Source organism: Suricata suricatta, chromosome 1, assembly GCF_006229205.1.
Source record: "Suricata suricatta isolate VVHF042 chromosome 1, meerkat_22Aug2017_6uvM2_HiC, whole genome shotgun sequence".
Classification (NCBI taxonomy): Eukaryota; Metazoa; Chordata; class Mammalia; order Carnivora; family Herpestidae; genus Suricata; species Suricata suricatta.
The window spans coordinates 38,059,453-38,081,530 of NC_043700.1; the positions used below are offsets into that span (position 1 = coordinate 38,059,453).

The 22,078-nt window shown below is 37.3% G+C and overlaps 1 long non-coding RNA gene across 1 annotated transcript in view; it reads left to right on the forward strand.

Annotated features, from left to right (window-relative positions):
* The window catches only part of LOC115293537, a 47,645-nt gene extending 34,040 nt beyond the window's left edge, over positions 1–13,605 (forward strand). Inside the window, exon 4 of the long non-coding RNA XR_003909507.1 lies at positions 13,544–13,605. This is a non-coding gene — a long non-coding RNA (uncharacterized LOC115293537). The remainder of the gene's footprint in view (positions 1–13,543) is intronic.
* The last annotated feature ends 8,473 nt before the right edge of the window (positions 13,606–22,078 follow it).

The following is a 22,078-nucleotide window of genomic DNA, read 5'->3' on the forward strand; positions in this document are numbered from 1 at the left end:
TCCTGTTAGACCTATGAGTGCAAACATATGGTATCTGTCCTTCTCTGCCTGACTTATTTCGCTAAGCATGACACCCTCAAGGTCCATCCACTTTCCTACAAATGGCCATATTTCATTCTTTCTCATTGCCATGTAGTACTCCATTGTGTATATATACCACATCTTCTTGATGCACTCATCAGGTGATGGACATTTAGGCTCTTTCCATGTTTTGGTTATTGTAGAAAGTGCTGCTATGAACATTGGGGTACATGTGCTCCTATGCATCAGCATTTCTGTATCTCTTGGGTAAATCCCTAGCAGGGCTATTTAATCAAAACCACACTGAGATACCACCTCACACCAGTCAGAGTGGCTAAAATTAAAAAAATCAAGAGACTATAGATGCTGGCAAGGGTGTGGAGAGACGGGTACCCTCCTACACTGTTGGTGGGAATGTAAACTGGTGCAGCTGCTCTGGAAAACAGTGTGGAGGTTCCTCAAAAAACTATCCATAGAACTCCCTTATGACCCAGTATCAGTGTAAAGTTAAACATGATCTTGAACTCACAGTCATTTAATAGCTTAGCATTGTTTTATCTCTGAGATATTTCTTCAGGCCCTCCTGCTTTTTAATTATATATTATTTGTTGTTTAACACATACTTTTGAGTTTTTAACTTCAGTAACTATATATTTCATTTTAAATTCTGTTTAGATTCTCCTTTCTTTAGATGGTGTCTTGTTTCAAATGGTTCCTATTTCCTGTTTTAACTTTTAAATTATTTACACATAGTTATTATATAGTCCCTTTTTAATATTTCAGTTTGGTAGGGAGCACATATTTTCCTGTATATTTATATCTGCTGACTTTCTCTTATGGTGATTCATTTTCTTTTGTGGTTTGTAACTTTTTACTGTTTGTCTTCAGCTAAAGTTGTTTTTTCTGTGGGTGTTCCATTAGACTTGTTTTGCATTTTCTTTTGCCAAGTATTCTATGAGTTTCACCAAACTGGAACCCATTTTTGTGTTAATTTTGTAGTTTATTATCCCACAGATTAGGTCTCTATAGTTGCAAATGGCTCAGGATTGGGATTCCATTTCTCATAGGAGGGTTTGTTGTTGTTGTTCATTTTTTGATTTTTATGTTTAAATCAGAGCCCTTTCTAGAAAAACTAATAGTAGAATTTTCTAGACTTCTTTCCAGGGTCTTAGCTAATTAAAGCATTTCCCATTTTCGGTTCCCTATTTTACAGAGGACTAAGATCACATCAAAGTTTCTTTTTTGAGGCATGAAAACTCAGTCTTTTGGACCCATATCCAGGTTGGATGTGTTTCTGGGCCACCAGAGGCAGCTTGTAAGCCTACCTCTCTGCCTGAGACATTTCTTGCTGTTGCCAATAACTGAAGGAAGTCCATTTGTTCTTTTCATCTTGGCTATGTGTTTACAGTTTTTTGTTATGTTTTATGTGTTTATAGAGGGATGGAATCTATTTTAGTCTCAATGACTCTGTTGCAGGAACCAGAACTCTGCCACTTATATAGATAGATGTAGGTATGTAGATATTATAAAGAGACCCAGCATGAAGATTTTCCTGAAGAATATGCAAGCCATGTTTTCTCTTTAGATTCTTTGAACTCAATGCCTGAGGTAAGCTAGATCAAAGATTAAGAGCTGCGTACCAGGAATGAGTCTTATTGAGCCTCTTGTAGAATTGCTTTTCCTGAGTTGCAGTTTGGCATGATACCCTCAGCTTATATAGGCAGATTTTAAAAGAAACAGCCTTGTGAAACGTCTCACTGCTTTCCCTATAAAGATATTGTTGAAAACAACACATAAGCCTTTCTGTACTCCTCCTGAGTAGCTGGATTGTTTTTCTTTTATGGAAACTCTGAGTTGAGTAATTACTAGTGTTCTCTTTGAATGGACTATTAGGAAGCTTAGAGCCAAGTTTGTACCCGATTTCTAATAAGGGTACAAGGTTCTTGGCATGAATTATTGGATTCCAACCTTACTCATGACTCCATCTTATTTTACTATGCTTTTCTCCTTTACTCTGAAATCTGCTTTATCTTGCTCTATTTTATTTATCTCTGTAAATTATTTTACATCTTTGGCAGGGTGGGGTGAATAATGTGTCTATGAATGAATAACATTAATGTGCAAGGTACCAAGCTAGTTGAAAAACATAGTAAATTGACCTCTATAAATTTATGTTAAGGGCATAAAATAATTTATACCAATTGCAAGAGAGTTAAAATATCACAGAATAATATGCAGCCATTAAAAATTAAAATAGAAGAAAATTAAAGAAATGGAACATATATAACAACAAAGTGTTTATCTAATGCTCTCTTCTCATATATACCAATGGAAGCAATGTAGTAATAAGTCAATAATGGTTATCTCCTTTAGTAGGATTCTGGCTGGTTGTATTTCATTATTTATGTATTCTTTATTTTCCAAAATTTTTTATTAGAAACATATATTTCTATTATAATTATAAAATGGAAAAACAGATGAATACCACTATATCTATTAGGACTGTAGGAGGGAACAACATTCACCTGAAATGGTTTAAATGAAGAGAGTTGAATGATGGGCATGTACTGGGTTAAGAGGATGAGCCAAGTTTGTTCAGGCTCCCCAAACTAGTAACACAGAAAGATATTGCCACTCCCAAGGGAATTAGAAGGGACTGAGAGAAAATAAATAAGGGATGGGTGGGAGGTTTCTCCACTAGGACTATAGTCAAAGACAAACAGACACTTATAGAGACAAGGTGCCAAAGCATGGAAGCAGTAGGAAAGACTTTTCTCTCCTTTACTCACGGTGATGGTGAATTTTGTGTCAACTTGACTGAGCCACAGTATGCCCAGATAAGTGATCAAACATTATTTTGGGCATTTCTGAGGGTGTTTTGGGATGATATTAACCTTTAAATTGGTAGAATGAGTAGATTACCCTCTGTAATGTGGATGAAACTCATCCAATCAGTTGAAGGCCTGAAGAGAACAAAAATGCTGCCTCTGTCCCAAGTAAGAGAGAATCTTTTCTTTCTGATTGTCTTTGAACTGGGACACTGGTTTTTTTCCTGCCTTTGAACTCCTCTAAAACTTGAGCTTTCTCTGGGTCTCAAGCCTGCCAACTCTTGTAGGGAACACTACACCATTGGCTCTCCTGGTTCTCTAGCTTACCAAGACTCTACAGATCTTGGAACTTGTTAGCCTCCATATCCATGTGAGTTAATTCACTATAATACACCTATAACTCATGCACACATGAACATACACACACATGCACACATATCCAATTGTTTCTCTTTATCTGGAGAACCCTGCATAGTACCTCATACCATAAGATGGTACTACCTACACAATAAAAGTTACAATAATTACATTAATGGCTAACTGTACCTAGCACTTACCACATGCCAGGCTCTATGCTAAATGCTTTACATGAAAAATTGGGTATTTCCTTTTTAAATGTTAAATAATGAGGCAGAAACATGAACTCCTTCATATAGACCTTGATATGTGCAACCCAACAGGTGGTTGGAGGAATAATTGCAGTTTGCTCAGGCAATTTGCAAGTAGGAAGCTCTATGGATTGAGGAGATCATGATGCCATTTGGGGTTTCATATTCATTCAGTGTGATCCCACTTATTGCAGGACAGTTCTTGCCTTGTGGTCTGGCCAGAACTACTTCATGTATAAAGAAAACAAATGCCCACAACCTCACATGAGGAGTGGTTTATATACTTGCAGGAGGAAAGAAGCTCTTCCCACTTGGGCACCCTGCAGGTAATCTCCCCTGACTATCACCCATGACCAAATCTAGGGAGCAAGTATAACAAAGAAGGAAGCTCAGAGAGGCCTATGAGAAAACATGTCAATCCTGGAAAGGAGATAGGAGGTACTCAGCTTTCTGCTGATATGAAATTCTATTCCTCCCTGTTTTGTCTCTGTCTTACCAACCCTTTGGAAAAATGAAGGTGGAGGTCATTATGCTTTCAGATAACCTTAGGTCCCTTGATAGGAAGAGAAAAAAAGCACGAGTGAAAAGAAGCCAAGTGAAATGGATCAGATAATTTTCTGCAAAGTAATAATGCCCAGGGCAAGGCAAGGAAGCTTCTGCTCACTGTCCCTAGGCCTTTTTCAAGCAGAGTATGTTGAAGGTCAGCCTGAAGTAGAGCCTGACATCAAGTCTGACTTGTATCTGCCCTGAGCTGGCTGTTGTCACTAACAGACTGGACAGGAATGTTGAAGCTTATTCAGGGTACTCTAGGCACAGGTTAAGCTTCCAGTTTCATTGCTTACATGACAAAAGACACTGTATTCCAGGCTGAGCTTCAGGCACTTTAGGGAGCCACAATTATTGATATAGCCCAAATTGAAGTGCCCAGTGAGTGAGTGACTGGATTCTGAAGAACAAAACCTGTAACATCAAAATGAAGCAGGAACAGAACTATGAGAGGAGATGGTCAACAGCCCAGAGATTGACAAGTACCTACACTGCTTTAAGATTAAGCTGATATGGCCACTCAGGACCCGAGACCAGTGCTTAGGGTTGGGAGTAAGGGAAGAGCTTTCCATTCCCAAAGAACTTCAGGTCACAGGTCTGGGAGCCAGGAGTATGAGTTCTGGTCCCAATTCTGCCTCTACGTTGTCCTATATCTTAGGGTGAAATAGCTTCTCTGGCCTCAGTCTCTTCATAATTAAAGTGATAGCTGTGCAAAAAGGCTTCTTAGGACTTTCTCCATAGGAAGGATAGCTTAATAGTATACCCATGAGTTCCAGAGTGTAAGATAGTGGTGCCTAAAACATGGATTCCTAGTCTCTTTGCTGCTGCTGATAAACTTTAAAGGAAGACCAATCTCAGCTCCAGACCCCTGGCACAGGATGTCCGTACTGCCAAGAAGATCTTGGGTTCTGATCTCTCGCTGTGGTCTAAGAGAGCTTTGCAAGTGGAAGACAATTGTCACTAACTTATCCTATGACATAGTAGACATCATTAATGGATCATATTGTTTTCCTAAAACCCTTCTTAACCCAGAGCTTCAAGCAAACACTACTAACAATTTAGAGGCTTGCTAGATGAAATTTATTTGCTATTCCTGCTCTCATCTCTTTCTTTCCAGTTTGAAATTCTTCATTGAATAACAACAAAATTAATTGGCTTGCATGGAAAATTCAGCTATTGTATGAGATGACCACATTTAAATTAGGGCTTTAAGTAATTGAACTGTTTAGGCAATAGTCTTTGTATTTAAGTATTACATTAGTGAAGACATTTGTTTTCATAAGTTAGCACTGGGTAAACAAAAATGCAGTTACCATAGAATCATGACATGTGGAGAAAAGAAACAGTAGACACATGCCTGGACATCCCTTTAGTCCCCTAGAAGAAACACAGTGCAGTTACTCATAACACATTCAGTGATAATATTGTTTTTTAGTTCTGAATAATAGTATTATTTGTGTCTCCTCTGGGAGACTTCCATAACATAATGGAGTTTCACAACATTTGGCCCTAATTATGTTTTGCTTAATTTAATTCATTTGATTTAATTTAGATTGTTTTCTGCCAAACTAAGTTTTTTCATCCCTTTCCTTGTAAATACACACAGCAACTATTAGAAAGTAGCTCTCGTGTCCCCTCCCAAATGACACAACTGGGTTAAGAATTCCTTTGGGTTTGCATTACATCATGTACTCTGATGTTGGATGACATTCCCAGAATCATTTCCAAGTTATCTACATTATGATAAATAACATTATATACTTGGGAACCTTTTTCCTCTCATTGTCAACATACAAAGTTTATGTAGGTTCTTTGAATTTTGTCTGATAAAACTTGTGTTTAAGTTTTAATATTCTTCACTTATTCAAAGATAGTTTCTTCCATAACTCATAATGAGGACCAGAGAAGACCAGAAGCAGGGAGCTCAGCTGAGGAAGCCTGGGTTATCAGAACAAGCTAGGAGGAGACATGTTTGCATTAAGATGCAGCAGATCATTGGGCGAAACTGAGACTACTGAAGTATGTGATAAAAGGGCTTCTCCACTCTGATTATTGCTTCTGAATAAAAGGAGACAAATGGTGCCCACATTCAGATAAAGAACACAGTGGATAATCATGGAAAATACCTTAACAAAACAGAGGATTGTGGTACCTGTCCATGTCCTGGAAGACTGGCTCAAAGCCGACATAAGAGTAGAGGCTGACTTACAGTGAAGCTAATAAAGCTTATGCTTTAAGGCCCCTGGCTTCTATGGACCACTTCCAAGAACCCCAGGGAGGGGCCTTAGCAATGTGTTCACATTGGCAGATGTTATTTTAAGATATGCCCCCCAAAAGAGAGAAAAAAGATATTTTAAGTGCTTTGGTCAGATTTCTGTCTCTGTCCCCTTTATTCTGTCCTTTTCCTCATATTAAGTATATTGAGAGTGCTTATGAAGTTTCAAGGCTCCATCTAAGGGGAAATTCATTAAGGATACATTTAGTTGGGTTAGTGGGATATATTCATGGGTTCACAGTACTTTTGTGCTGGGTTTAGTGACTATGAGCTCTCCCAGCGTGGGCTCTCATGCCCTCATACCTGTTGGCCTGCTGGGATGTGATTGAACAGGGCCAGAGGTCATATTGTGATAATGATGTGCCTTGTGACACTTGCACTGGTACAGCTGGATAGTGTAGGAGAAGTTAGGATTTAAACATATGGAGACAGAAACTTGGCTGTGGAGTATTCTTCCAAATATCAGACATACAAAATGATAGGTAGAGGATTCTATTGTCAATAATACCTGGTCAAAATGGAAGCGATCTTCTCCCAATAGTAGATTCAATGATCCAGTGCATAAAATAATAAAATTCCTGTTTAGTATTTTTCTTTGCTGATGGAAATCGGTGGAATGAATCTATCAGACTTCTTGTGCATAAAGAGCACAAATCTCTATTAGCATGAGATACGGGGGAAATGTCTGTGTGTGAAGTTACGTGCTTTATGCATCTTAACATATTGCAACAGCTACAGTATTTTACTGTATCTTCTCCTAACAAAGTTTGGTGACTCCAGAGGAAATGATGTGCAAAATAATTACTGCCACTAGAGATCCAGTGACAAAACTCCTGAATTCAATCATCAATAACTCGGTGTATGGAGCAGAAGAGTGATTTGATTAAACAGCAATGTAGCTTAATACAACAAAGCAGCATGATAACCATCTGAAATTGCCTTTGAATCACTCTGTGTATGCCTCAATTTCAAATCAATTTGATATATTTCTTCAAATGTATTGTTCACACTAAAATCCAAATACAATATGAAAGAAGTAGTATAGTGGAAGCCCAAACTGGTAAACAAAAAGACTGAGCTTAAAATGTCAAAAACTTTCCTATATATCACAATAGAAAACTAAAAAACAAAAGAACAAAAAATACTGATGGTTAAAACTCATGAAGGACAAGATGAGTTGATAAAGCCCATTCATTTTCTATGGAAAAGGCATAGAAGAATTTTAAAAGCTAATGAAGATCAGGACACTCTGGGATGGAAAAGAAATATGCAGGAAGATTAAAATAAAAATGAAATAAAACAATTTGTATAGTCAAACAGTACATAAAGGCTAATAGCGGTTTCATTTTGATAAATTAACAGAATTTGATAATGCTATGACTTCTCTCTTCAGCTTGTTACAATGAGCAATAATTTTATTTGATACCATTTAATGAATATAAAGTTTTCCCCCAAAATTATCACCCCAGTAATATTCACAGAAAATCAAATGTAACACACAGGTACGCATGCGAGCGCACGCATGCGCGCGCATCCCCCCCCCCCAACACACACAAAGATGTTTTGAATATAGACACTCTGGAAAAAATTTTTAATGATTAAATTGCCATGAGATTCTGGCTGGTGTATTTCAACACTGCATGTATCATTTTGTTTGTAAACTATTATCAAAAAGATAGACATTTCTTAGATCAGCTTGTAGACTAGAAAAATATGTTGAGAAACTTCAAAAATCATAAAGATTCTGCAAAGCACTAGAAGGCTATGTTTACGTGGATCACATATAAATCAAATAAAAATGTACTATGTCTCAAAGAATAGTCCAGTCTTATTTTGATTGCTAAAAGAGTTGTACTTATTTTTTTATTATTGAAGTGTAATTGACATACAGTGTTGTATTAGATTCAGATGTACAACATATTAGACAATTTTGTACTCACTGCTCACCATGATAGGTGTGGTCACCACCTGTCACCATAAAACTTTATTACAATATTATTAATTATATTCCTTATGCTGTATTTTTCATCTCTATGATATTTTGTTTTATAACTGGGAGTTTGTACCTTGTAGTCCCCTTATCTATATTTCCTGTCCCACCACCATCTCTCTGGCAACCACCAGTTCTCTGTACTTAAGAGTCTGGTTTTTTGTAGGTTTGTTCATTTATTTTGTGTTATAGATTCCACATGTGAGTGCAGTGATGTGATATGTGTCTTTTTCTGTCTACCTTACTTCACGTAGCATTATAACCTCTAGGTCCATCTGTGTAGCTCCAAACGGCAAGATCTCATGTTTTTCATGGTTGAATGATATTCTACTGTATATCTATATCGTTGTCTATTCGTCTATCAATGGACAGGTGGGCTGCTTTCATATCTTGGCTACTGTAAATAATGTTTTGATAAACATAGGCATGCATATATCTTTTCAAATTAGTGTTTTCATTTTCTTTGGTTAAATATCCAGTAGTAGAATTACTGGATCATATGTTTTTTATATTTTGAAATTTTTGAGGAACCTCCACACTGTTTTCACAGTGGTTGTACTGGCTTACATTCCCCTCAACAGTGCATGAACATTCCCTTTTTTCCCACATCTGTGAAATATTCCTTGTCTTTTTGATAATAGCTATTCTGGCTGGTATAAGCTGATTTCTTATAGTGGTTTTGATTTGCATTTCCCTGATAATAAACAATATTGAGGATCTTTTCACATGTCTGTTGGCCATCTATATGTGTTTTTTTTTTTTGAAAAATGTCTATTCAGTTCATTTGCCCATTTTTTTAAAAGATTGATTTATTTATTTTTGAGAGAAAGAAAAAGTGCAAGTAGAGTAGGGGCAGAGAGAGAGGGATAATTCCAAGGAAGCTCTGCACTAGGGCTCAAACCCACAAACCGTGAGATCATGACCTGAGTCAAAGTTCAAGGCTTAAATGACCTAGTCGTCCTCATTTGTCCATGTTTAAATCTACTTGTTTGGTTTTTTGCTGTTGAGCTGCATGAGTTGCATGAATTCTTTACATGTTTTGGATATTAACGCCTTATCAGATATATAATTTGCAAATATCTTCCCCCATTCAGTGGGTTGTCTTGTTGCTTTGTTGATGGTCTCCTTTGCTCTGCACAGGCTTTTCATTTTGGTGAGTCCCAGTCGTTCATTTTTACTTTTATTCCCAGTACGTGAGGAGACTGATCCATAAATATGTTATTAAGGCTGGTGTCCAACACATGTTTGCCTATGTTTTCTTTTAGGATTTTTATAGTTTCAGGACTGACATTTTGTGCAGGGTGTAAGAAAGTTCTCCAGTTTCATTCTTTTGCATGTAGCTGTCCAATTTTCCTGACATCGTTTATTGAAAAGACTGTCTTTTCTCCATCATATATTCCTGCTTCCTTTGTGATCGATTAATTGGCATAGGTTTATTTTTGGACTTTATTTTTGGACTTCCATTGATCTGTTTATTTTTGTGCCAGAACCATATTATTTTGGTATTTTATTTTGGTACTATTTTATGTGATAGCTTTGTAGTATAGTTTGAAATCTGGGATTGTGGTGTCTCCAGCTTTGTTCTTTCTCAAGATTGCTTTGGCTATTTGAGGTCTTTTGTGGTTGCATACAACTTTTAGGATTATTTTGTTCTAGTTCTGTGAAAAATCCTATTGTTATTTTGATAGAGATTACACTGGATCTGTGGATTGCTTTGGGTAGTACGTGCATTTTAACAGTATTAATTCTCTCCGGTCATAAGCATGGTGTACCTTTCCAGTTGTTTGTGTCTTCAATTTCTTTCATTAATGCCTATAGTTTTCACAGTATAGGTCTTTAACCTCCTTGGTTAAATTTGAGGTATTTTATTCTTCATGGTGCGATTGTAAATGGGATTGTTTTTCTAATTTCTCTTTCTGCTACTTCATTATTAGTGTATATAAATGTAACAATTTCTTTGTATTAATTTTTTTATCTTACAACTAAATTCATTTATTAGTTCTAAAAAGTTTTGGTGGAGTCTTTAGAGTTTTCTACAGATGGCATCATGTCATCTACAAATAATGACAGTTTTACTTCTTCCTTACTAATTTGAATATTTTATGTCTTTTTCTTGACTGATTGCTACAGCTAGGACTTCTAGTACTGAGGTGATGGAAAGTGGTGAGAGTGGACATCCTTATCTTATTCCTTATCTTACAGGAAACCGTTCAGCTTTTACATAGAGAATGATGTTAGCTATGAGTTTTCAATAAATGGCCTTTAATTTGTTGAGGTATGTAGTTTCTAAACTCACTTTGTTGGGAGTTTTTATCATGAACATATGTTGTATTTTATCAAATGCTTTTTCTGCATCTATTGAGATAATCATATATTTTTTTATCCTTCCTCTAGTGAATGTGATGTATCACATTGATTGATTTGTGAATACTGAAACACTCTTTTATATCCTTGGAATAAATCCCATTTGATTGTGGTGAATGGCCCTTTAATATATCATTGAATTTGGTTTGCTAATATTTTGTTGAGAATTTTGTATTTATGTTCATCAAGATATCAGCCTGTAATTTTCTATTTTTGTAGTGTCTTTGATTTTGGTGCCAGGGTAATTCTGGCTTCGATGAATGGATTTGGATGTTTCTTTCCTCTTCTATTTTTTGGGATAGTTTAAGAATAGATATTAACCCCTTTTCATATGTTTGATAGAATTCACTTGTGAAGTCATCTGGTCCTGGATATTTGTTTGTTGAGAATTTTTTGATTACCAATTCAATTTTGTTACTAGTAATCTGTTCAAATTTTCTATTTCTTCCTGACTCAGTTTTGGAAGAGTATATGTTTCTAGGAATTTATCCATTTCTTCTATGTTGTCCAACTTGTTGGCATATAATTTTAATAATATTTTCTTAAAAAATTTTAATGTTTATTTTTCATAGAGAGAGAGAATGATTGGGAGAGGGGCAGAGAGAGAGGGAGACACAGAATCTGAAACAGGCATCAGGTTCTGAGCTGTCAGCACAAAGCCTGACGTGAGGCTTGAACCTATCAGCTGTGAGATCATGTCCTGAGGTGAAGTCAGACCCTTAACTGACTGAGCCACCCAGGCACCCATAATAATATTTTCTTATGATTATTTGTATTTCTGTATTATTGGTTATTAGTTTTCCTCCTTAATTTCTGATTTTATTTACTTGAGTTTTCTCTTTTTTTCTTCAATGAGTCTTGCTAGAAGTTTATTAATTTTGTTTATCTTTTCAAAGATCAAAAGATGATAAAGATTTTATTTTCATTCATCTTTTCTATTATTATTTTAATGTCTATTTCATTTATTTCTTCTCTAATTTTTATTATTTCCTTCTTTCTACCAGTTTTGAGCTTTGTTTGTTCTTTTTCTAGCTCCTTTAGGTGTGAGGTTAAGTTGCTTATTTGAGATTTTTCTTATTTGAGATTTTTCTTCTTTTCCTGAGGTAGGCCTATCTATCTATAGACTTTTTTCTTATAACTTTTTGCTGTGTTCCAAAGATTTTGGAGCATAATGTTTTCATTTTTATTTGATACCATGTTTTTTTCAAGCTGATTTTTCAATTTGATGCATTTTTGTGTGATCAACTGACAATTTTTAAAAAGTTGCTTATGCTAAATAGCAACTTTTTAAATAACCTTAATCAAAATAACCTGAAGTGCTTTACAAAATGAGTTTGACAATCACATAAATAAAGCAGAAAACAAATACTACTCCATAACTCTAAATTCTTCATAGGATATGACAAATCTTTTATCAGTTGGGTGATTATTGTGCATTAGTCATATAACAGAAAAGCCTGTGCATAATTTTAACTTTTTTTCACCCAATAAAAACAATGTATCTGTGACTTTATTTAGAAAAGTAAAAGAAATGGTCATCATATGATAACATATGAAAGGCAACTGCAAAGGGCAACAAGTATCCTTTCAAACGTTAATAATTACATAGGGTATGTGACATACATATATCATTCCCTAATCTCTTCAGAGAAAAATCCGCCCCAATAGTACTGAAGTTGTTGATTACTGCAGTATATCCACAATAGTTAATAAGTTTGCTCTGCAGACTTCTCTAATATAGTGCTACCTAATTGAAATATGAGTCATATTAAAATTTTCTAGTAGTCACATTAAAGCAAGTAAAAAAGAAAAAGTTGAAATTTATTTTAATGGTATTTTGTTTAACCCTATGGATCTTAATATGTAATCAATAAAAATATATTTAAACATTTTAAATTATTTTTTCTTGTGGACTAAGTCTTTGAAATCTGGTGTGTTCTGTATATCACGGCACACCTATGACTAGCCACATCTCAGGTATTGCATAGCCACATGTGGCTAGTGGTTACCAAACTGTGCAGATATAGTAGCTGGTGTGTTTCAAACACATATGACAACTCAGATTTTTCTTTAAAGGATCTAAATGCAATGGGTTTGTCTACTATAAAGTGTTCAAGCCTTGTGACATGGTGCAAACTAATATCGAGCTAAAGTTAACTGCAAGCCTAGTTCAGATAAGACTGACTTCTGGGGCTGAACCTCTCCCAGGAGATGAAAATTTAAAAGTGCAGATCAGTGGGGCCTTCAGAAAAGTAACCAGGCAAGAACAGCAGCAGTGGGGCCACCAGTGATAGCTGTCCACAGGATCTCAGAGGGGTAAACAAACTACAGTTAGGCATTACAATCCTGAATTTACAGGTAATACCAGTAGACCAATAAAAAAAGGTGGGTAGTTTGTCTGACAACACACAGGGAGGAATGGAATCCAAGTATGAATGCAGGTCTGTGTTGTTTCAAAGCCTCCACACACCACAATGCCATAATGCCCCATTTAGGAAGAATGGTATTCCGAAAATGATTCTGTAGGTCTCAGGAATCAAAAATACAAAAATTACTCTTACACCGTGACTACTTTATCCTTAATTCTGGCACTGCCTAAAAAGTCAAAAGTTTTCCTACTATTACCACAGTGTCCTTCATCAAAATATAGCCTTGGAAAATGCATATTACCCACTGGCCAGGTGCAAACCAATGCAATAGCAACTGCTTAGAAGGCTTTCTAAAGATGCCTCTTACGTTATGGTTTCTTTTAGAAACACATTATGTTGTATGAACAGAATTCGGTGTTTCTAAATCCCATTTGAATTAGTACAGCTCTTATCTCTCTCTGCCTTTTTGTTTCTCAGAGTTCTTCTTTTGAAAAATTGAATTGTTGGAATTTACTCCTTCTTACCTTTTCTCTCTCTCATAGATATAACTTTTCAGCAGGAAAAATCTTCTAAAGGAAGAGAGAATAAAAGACTATGAAGTGAATCTCAATCAGAGTGAATAGTCTCTGAATAATTAAAAGCTGATTGTCTCCTAAACCCTTTAGTTTCTGGTTTCTGACTAAAGAATGAAAGGTTTAGATGTGAACTGAGAGCTAAAGAGACTTGAAAAGCAACCTGGAAAACCTTTGATTTGAGCTGTTCACTTACTGACTACATGTCTGCAGGGAGAGGCAGGAATAACCTTGGAGCACCCTCATGATTAAGTACTGATGAAAACGTTAAAAACTAAGCCTTAGTTCTGTCTTTGGTTATAACTTTTGTACGAGTGGATATTACTGCCTAGCCTCAGTTCCTCCTTAGTAAAATGAGAGGAGATTGCCCATTTCTTTTCTTTTTTTCTTTCTTTTTTTTTACTGTTTATTTTTGAGAGAGAGAGAGAGACAGAGAGACAGAGAGAGACAGAGAGAGCGCAAGTGGGGAAGGGGCAGAGAGAGAAGGAGACAGAATCCAAAGCAGACTGCAGGCTCTGAGCTGTCAGCACAGAGCCAGGCTAGGGGCTCGAACTCACAAACTGTGAGATCATGACCTGAGCCCCCAGTGTGGGGCTCAAACTAGGAACCATGAGATCATGACCTGAGCTAAAGTTAGATGCTTAATAGACTGAGCCACCCAGGTACCCCAGAGTTTGCCTATTTCTTGAGCTTAGTGGACATATTGAATGAGATTAAATGAGACAATATGTGAAAGTGTCTAGCACTGCTCCTGGGTTATGGTAAATAAAATGCTGAATGAAATTAGCAAACGTACATTTAAAACTTAAAAATAATAATTTAAAGAATAATTATATCAATGTGTCATAAAAATACTTAATCTATTTCCCACAGAGCTTTCAAATTTATAATTCATGGTTAATTTTCCTTAGTAGTTGACACCATGATTTTTTAAAAAAATCTTTTCTAAATCACAATTTTCATGGAACCAAACAACTTCCACTCTTCTTTCTTTATACATTGATTTTAAAGTTAAGTCAGAAATCTATATACCAAGCCACCTAACTATCTGAATTATACAGGGATGGAGTCAAAGGTTCTGAGAGGCCCTGCTGTTTGCACAGCCAAGAATTGACTTGGGTCCAGACACCTAATTTGACAGTGCCTCTGCGGAGTGCTGCTCAGTGCACTGAGGCAGGCACTGGGCTCACAGGTAGCTCAAGGCACCAGCATTCTAGCTGACGCTATTAATGAGAAAAGACTATTTTAATACCTGCACACTTTCTCCTGTGGTACTGATGATGCATTAAGAATTACTGAGCAGTACTGGTGCACCAGGGCCCTTGTTAGGTGTCTGACATGCTTCATCTCACAAAATCCTCACACCACCCAGTGAGGTAAGTCTAGCATTTCCCCCCATTCCTTCATTTCCTACTGAGGAAGAGAGAGAGGTTCAATAACTTGCCCAAGGTCACTTGACAGTAAGCAGCAGAACTGGAACCAGACCTAGCTTTGCAGACAAGAGTTTAACCACTGAGCCTTATCAGTGAGAGCTGTAAAATACAACATGCTAATACCACACTGACCGTTTGAAATAGGCAGATGTTGTCTGTTATGAGAGATTGTGTGTTTTGGGCCCATCATACCATTTGTAGAGACCTGAGCCTTGAGTAGAGTTTTTCCGCAGGAGGTGATTTTCATGCTTAAGTGTTATTGTTTGGGATAATAAGAATCAACTTCAAGGGTTCCTTAATAAATCAATAAAAAGGCTTAAGAGATGGAGAACTTGGGTTAAATCTTAGCCCTGCCCCTTACCAGCCATATGAACCTGGGCATAATGAATACAATAGTGCATATAAATATTTAGTTTATTGCCTAGCACACATTAAGTGCTCTATAACCATTAGTTATTATTCTTTTTGTTATCAACACATTTTTGGTGTACACCTATTATGGATAGATATCATTAGTGGCACTAAATGTTGGCTCTAAAATTTTAATATAGGAATGATTCAGGCATAGCATTCCCCTTAGGGGAAGAAGAGTAGGCAGAAGATTTACCTTAAAGCTGCTTAATATAACAATCAACTTGAGAAACCATCTGTTTTACACACCAATGACTAGGGAGGGCAGACTGACAAACCTTAGGGGGGCTATAGCTTGTAGGTTCTATAGAGAATGCATATTTCATATTTATGGAGCTGCCATTGTGCTAGAAGGGAATATCTTATACCACTACCTTTAAGAAAATGAAACATGTAAATAAATCATGTGGTAGGAGACTTCCTGAAGGAGAGATCCTACCAGGCACTTGGCAATTTGGAAGAAGGAGCTGACAGTGCTTTGTGGAGTTGAGTTCAATGTCACAGATATATTTGAGCTGGGTCTTGCGGGATATGGAACAATATGCCAAACAGAGAAACACAAGAGCCAGCTAAGCAAAGAAACAGCATGAACAAAGCCTTGATAACACATAAAGGACTGGGATAGTCAGGAAATGGCATCTTGAGGAATGGCCTAACAGGTAGTGTGGTACAATTTAGGATATAGGCTGGGGGGCATAACACCAGATTAGCCCACAGGGATAAGTTGGCCAGATAGTCTGCCAGGATAAAGTATTTGTACCTCATCATTTAGGTAATGGCTAACCCTGGCGTGTCCCGCCCCGGCCGCTCGGGCCGCAGGGCGGTGAATCCTTGCGGGTTCTTGATCCTGAGAGAGGGAGAGAAAGGGCAGGAAGGGGCGCACAGAGAGTGAAGACAGACAAGCGATTTCTGATCAAGCCCCCCTCCCCCCCTTTATTAAGAAAATAATTCCTCTTATATAGGGTTTGGGGTGGGGAACTGACCCAGGTTGGTTGCCAGGTAACAGAGTCAAATGAATATTAGAGAAAGGGGAAAACCGAAACTGAAACTCTGGACACAGCATCAAAGAAGCGCCCAGACTTGCGTCTGCAATGCTGGGGAGGGGAAGCTTAGCGCTGCATAATCCAAAATGCGGTTTGATCTTTTGATCATTTTGGCTTTTTTCGTCTGGCTCAGTAGGACAGTCTCCGAAATCCTGGACCAGGAAATGCACTCTCCTAGCGTCCAGATGTAAATCTTGTTTTTCTGGTTGCTCCCTGGAGAGCGATATATCCTTGCCTGAGGCAGCCAAAACTCGGTGGCTCCCAACATAACCCCTGATAATTTGTTTGTTTGTTTGTTTAAAAAATAGTTTATTGTCAAATTGGTTTCCATGCAACACCCAGTGCTCTTCCCCACAAGTGCCTCCTCCATCACCTCCACCTCTTTTCCCCCCCTCCTCCCTCCCCTTCAACCCTCAGTTCATTTTCAGTATTCAATAGTTTCTCAAGTTTTGCATCCCTCTCTCTCCCCAACTCTCTTTCCCTCTTCTCCTCCCCCTGGTCCTCCTGTTTTCCTGTTAGACCTATGAGTGCAAACATATGGTATCTGTCCTTCTCTGCCTGACTTATTTCGCTTAGCAGGACACCCTCAAGGTCCATCCACTTTCCTACAAATGGCCAGATTTCATTCTTTCTCATTGCCATGTAGTACTCCATTGTGTATATATACCACATCTTCTTGATCCACTCACCCTGATAATTTTTTTTAAATTTTATTTTTTTTGAGACAGAGAAAGTGCCAGAGTGAGAGTGGGAGCAAGTGAGGGAGGTGCAGAGAGAGAGAGAGAGAGAGAGAGAGAGAGAGAGAGAGAATCCTAAGTAGGCTCCATACTCAGCATAAAGCCTGACACAGGCTCCATCCATCTCACAACCATGAGATCATGACCTGAGGCAAAATCAAGAGTCGAATGCTTAACTGACTGAACCACTCAGACACCCCAACCCCTGATAATTAAAAAAAAAAAAAAGAAATATTATGATCAAATCTTTTTTAAGGACATAAAAAAATCAAAATATAGTGTCAGCTGAGAGACATTCTAGTTGTTTTAGTGAGAATGTGCTAGGCTGTGCTACAATAACAAAAAACCTAAAATTTTAAGGGCTTAAAAACAGCTTATTTTTCTCTTCCAGTGGGTCCCACATGGGTCAGCAAGGGTTTTATAACACAAAATCCCTCAATATTCTATCTTGGAACTGCACCATTTGGATAGAACACAAGTCCTCCTCATCAGCAAGAAAAGGGAGAATTAATCACACAGCCTTGCCTAACTGAAGAAAGGCTGGAATTGTTGATGAGTAAATGGGATGGCTGGTGAGATTTAACAGTCTAGGGCATGCCAGTAGAAAAAGAATTTTAAAACTATCTGGATATGACAAAAAATCAGAGCCACTAGAGAGGTGGAGGTAGGGTTAGATGCCGCACCTAGGGGCTTAGCTGGGGCCAAGGAGCCATGGAAAACTTGGTCCTTCCACGTGCTTCTACTCTCCCTGCTTACAGATGGCCGTCAACCACCTCCACTGAGATAGCTGTAGATAATCCAGAAGTAAGCTGATAAAGATTCTATGTCTAGTGGGAGCTGCAAAGACATGGGATGTGGAGACCCAAGGGCCTGGCCAGTTATCAGCTCCAACAATTTTGCAGGTGTGGACCTCAATGTGCCTGTTTCCCTTTGAACCTCTGTGCCCTATTTGTAGAGAACATAAACCAGGTGACCTCTGCATGTGGTGGACAGAGAAAAGAGAAAGAATAAAATACTGTATACTGGATAAACATATAACAAAATGTTTATCATAGTTGTTTGGAGGTAATGAGATTATGGATTACTTTTTGTCTCTCTTTTACCACCTTTCTTTTCTGTATTTTCACATTTCAAAACTAAGTATTATTAATTATTATCATTTGGCAACTTGTTTTATTAAAACAAAATATAGAAGCTGCACTGTGTATTCTGCCAATAGCTCTGTAAGGTTGACACCTAAAATTTTTAAAGTTATGTTCTTAAATATTTTTAAAATATTTATTTACTTATTTTGAGAGAGAGAGCACATGAGCAGGGGGAAGGCAGAAAGAATTTCAGCTAAAATCTGTGCTACCAGCACAGAGCCTGAGGCAGGACTCAATCCCATGAACTATGAGAACATGACCTAAGCCAGAAATCAAGAGTCAGATGCTTAACTGATTGAGTCATCCAGATGCCCTGACACTTAAATTTTTGATTTAATTTTCTACATTATACAATGAAGAATAGAAAAGTTTAGCAAAAAGTCCTCCAACTTCTCTGTGAAACTAGTCTTAGACTTAATCAAGGATCTGAGGACAGCGTTTGGGCCACTGCCTGGGAAGATCTCCAGAAACGGGATGGAGCCTGGCCTTGGAGGTGGGGGGCATGGGGGGGGCGGGGCACAGGCCCATTACTGCCATGAAACTGAATAGCTAGCAGCAGAACCAGGCTCTGCTCTCCCAGGAGCACATTTCTTCAGGGCTGGGTCAACCTCTGAGTCCTTGATCTGTCTAGAGAAAATTCTCTCCCCTCTGCCCATGATTGAATAATGAAAATAATTACTATTCATTGTTAAGAATCTTATATTGATATGAATACTTTAAGAAATCCATTTGTAAAGACAAAATGTACTAAGTAGCACAAGTGAGAGCAGCCTGGGGACACTATTAGTCTGAACAGATAAAAGATGAACACTGGAAGGACAAGAAGTTTGAGGTTTGTAATTTAAGCAATGCAAACTGTTTTCCTGTGTGGATCAAGCCAGAATGGTAACTTGTGGTTGTGTCACTGTGAACATTCTTTCCCACTGCATCATTGGAGAAGTTATACAGTCAGATTCACCAGCTGTTTCTCATCAAATTAACTGAAAACTTGAAAAAATACTCTGAACTGAAACCACACCGTCTATAGAGAGTTCTTGCTTCAAGCAACACTGGGGGAGTGAAATCTTCCTATCACCTACTTACAGCATATTTATTTCATTCCTGACAGAGAGAAAAACATACTAAGAGCTATTAATTAAGCAGAAGATCTATGCTAAGCTTTCCCTTTGCTTTGCAGGTCTCTCTAGAGAGATTGTCTGTCAAGCCCAAGCATTTAGTAATGTGTTTGAAACAGGCCACATATGATAACTAAGGCCTCATAGGCTCTGAATACCAGAAGAGCCAATAGGAAGTTTAAACTCTAAGATTAACGGGTCTGTAAGTAAAACTGCACAACATTGCTTCTTTTGGTGATAGCTGCAAACATCTCATATAAAATGCTAGCAAACTTATTCTAAATATTGTAAAGGAATACAATGATTATGTTTTCTGTGAATTGGTATAATGTAAGTATAATTAGTAACACCACAGGGAACTGGTATAAAGTTTCAGTTCCTGTTTCCTGGATGTCTCTTCACCCATAATCTCACTTCTCTATCAGTTTTCCCATCAACATGATTGGGACAGTACTTCTGTCATTGGAATTTTGAGTGCCTGGCTCACAGTAAGTGGGGAAACAGAAGGGCAGAAAATTCTCACATCTGGAGAGGGCTGAGTAAGAATCTCAAGCAGGCTTTAGGCTCTGAGCTGTCAGCACGGAGTCCCATGCTGGTCTCCAATTCAAAAACTGTGATATCCTGACCTCAGCCAAAGTTTGATGCGTAACTGACTGAGCCACCCAGGTGCCCGACCGGAGTTTTTAAAAGAATCTTGCCATGATTTTTAATTATCATTAAAAAAAATTTTATAATTATAAATGCCAATAACAAATATTTTATATTATATGCAAAATAATTTATTTATGTTTAATTTACATATTCTTTTGAAGGGATCTAAGAAAAATTAATATTTTAGAGAAAAGTTAAAAAATTGTCTTTAGTTCCACCTCAATTATTTTAACCTTCTGTTAATTAGTTTATACATATATATGTGGTCTAATGACTGTTCACTTGTTTATTTACCTGTCTGCCATTTAAGAGTATTTTAAGAAAATACTTAAATACCCTACACATATACCAAGACAGTCATGGATTAAATAAACCACCAAGATGAGAATAAACATAGTGGTATAGACACATCAACTATGCTGATAAGAGGGATATTAGCATTTATGAGTTATTTTCACCTTATTTTTCTGGAGTACTAGTTCTTCATTCAACTAATAATTTCTCATTTTCCACTCTTTTATTTCTCATATTCCACTTCTAACTCTCCAGATTAATTCTTTTGTTATTTTCTGTTTAAGTTTTATTTTATATTATATTCCACTGTTAATTATTTCCCCATTCAGATTTTAGATGCTTTTAAATTTCTTTCTGGGATGGTTTAAAACCTTCTTATTTTTCTTCCTGGTTCTCCCTTTCTTCTCTATAATTTTGTGGCATTCTTTCCCAGCATGTCATACTTTTTTACAGAATTACATTGATTGCAATAGTTTCTGAGCTTTATATTTCTGAGCTTCATATATAGCAAAATTGTGTTTGAGAGCAAACTATCAATACTGTTAACTGCCTCCAAACTCAATCCTGCTCTGGAATCTGCCAATAAAGCTGTATGGGAATATAGGGACTAGGCAATAGTTTGTACTGAACAGTCTCTGCTGAGATATGACTGGTTCTCTTCCTAATGGAAAATCATGCCCACATGAGGTAATGCTTTTTCTTTCTGAGTGATCTATTATCACTTGCAATCAACAAGGGAGATCCCATTGATCTGAGATGAAAAGGTACATAGTGTGGCAAAGTTCCTCCAGCATTAACACCCCCTCCATATGTGTAAATATAAAGAAAAATTCTGAAACAACTTGTAGAAAGAATAAAATTAGCTTCGATAAACTTTTATAATAAAGCATATGTAATTGGGAGAAAAAAGTAAAACTCTAAAGGATTTATTTGTCAATCTGTGAGTCTAAGTTTCATGGGAAAAAAAGTAGAATCAAAGAATGTGTCAGCTGGAAAAGGCCTAGGAAAAGATCTAGGGGCCCACTCATTTTAAAGATGAGGAAATGAGGTCCAGTGACAGGAAGAGTCTAGCCCAAGCCTCCAGGGGAATTACTAGGAGAGCCAGGATAGAACCAAGTCCACTTCAGTGCCCCCACTGAAATTTGTTGGGAATGCCAGAATAAGTCACCTGCAATCCATTGCTATAATAGATTGTACTGAAACCTCTGGAGACCTGGTGATTATCCTCAAACTGAAAAAATTGAAGGATATATTTTCTTATTGTTTTTGATTTATTTCACAAACATATATCTGATTCAAAGTTAAAATTCAGACTATCCGCTAAAATGAACAAATCAAAAGACTATAGATGCTGGCGAGGGTGTGGAGAGACGGGCACCCTCCTACACTGTTGGTGGCAATGTAAACTGGTGCAGCCACTCTGGAAAACAGTGTGGAGGTTCCTCAAAAAACTATCAATAAATAGAACTCCCCTATGACCCAGCAATAGCACTGCTAGGGATTTACCCAAGGGATACAGAAGTGCTGAGGCATAGGAGCGCATGTACCCCAATGTTCATAGCAGCACTGTCAACAATAGCCAAAACATGGAAAGAGCCTAAATGTCCATCACCTGATGAGTGCATCAAGAAGATGTGGTATATATACACAATGGAGTACTATATGGCAGTGAGAAA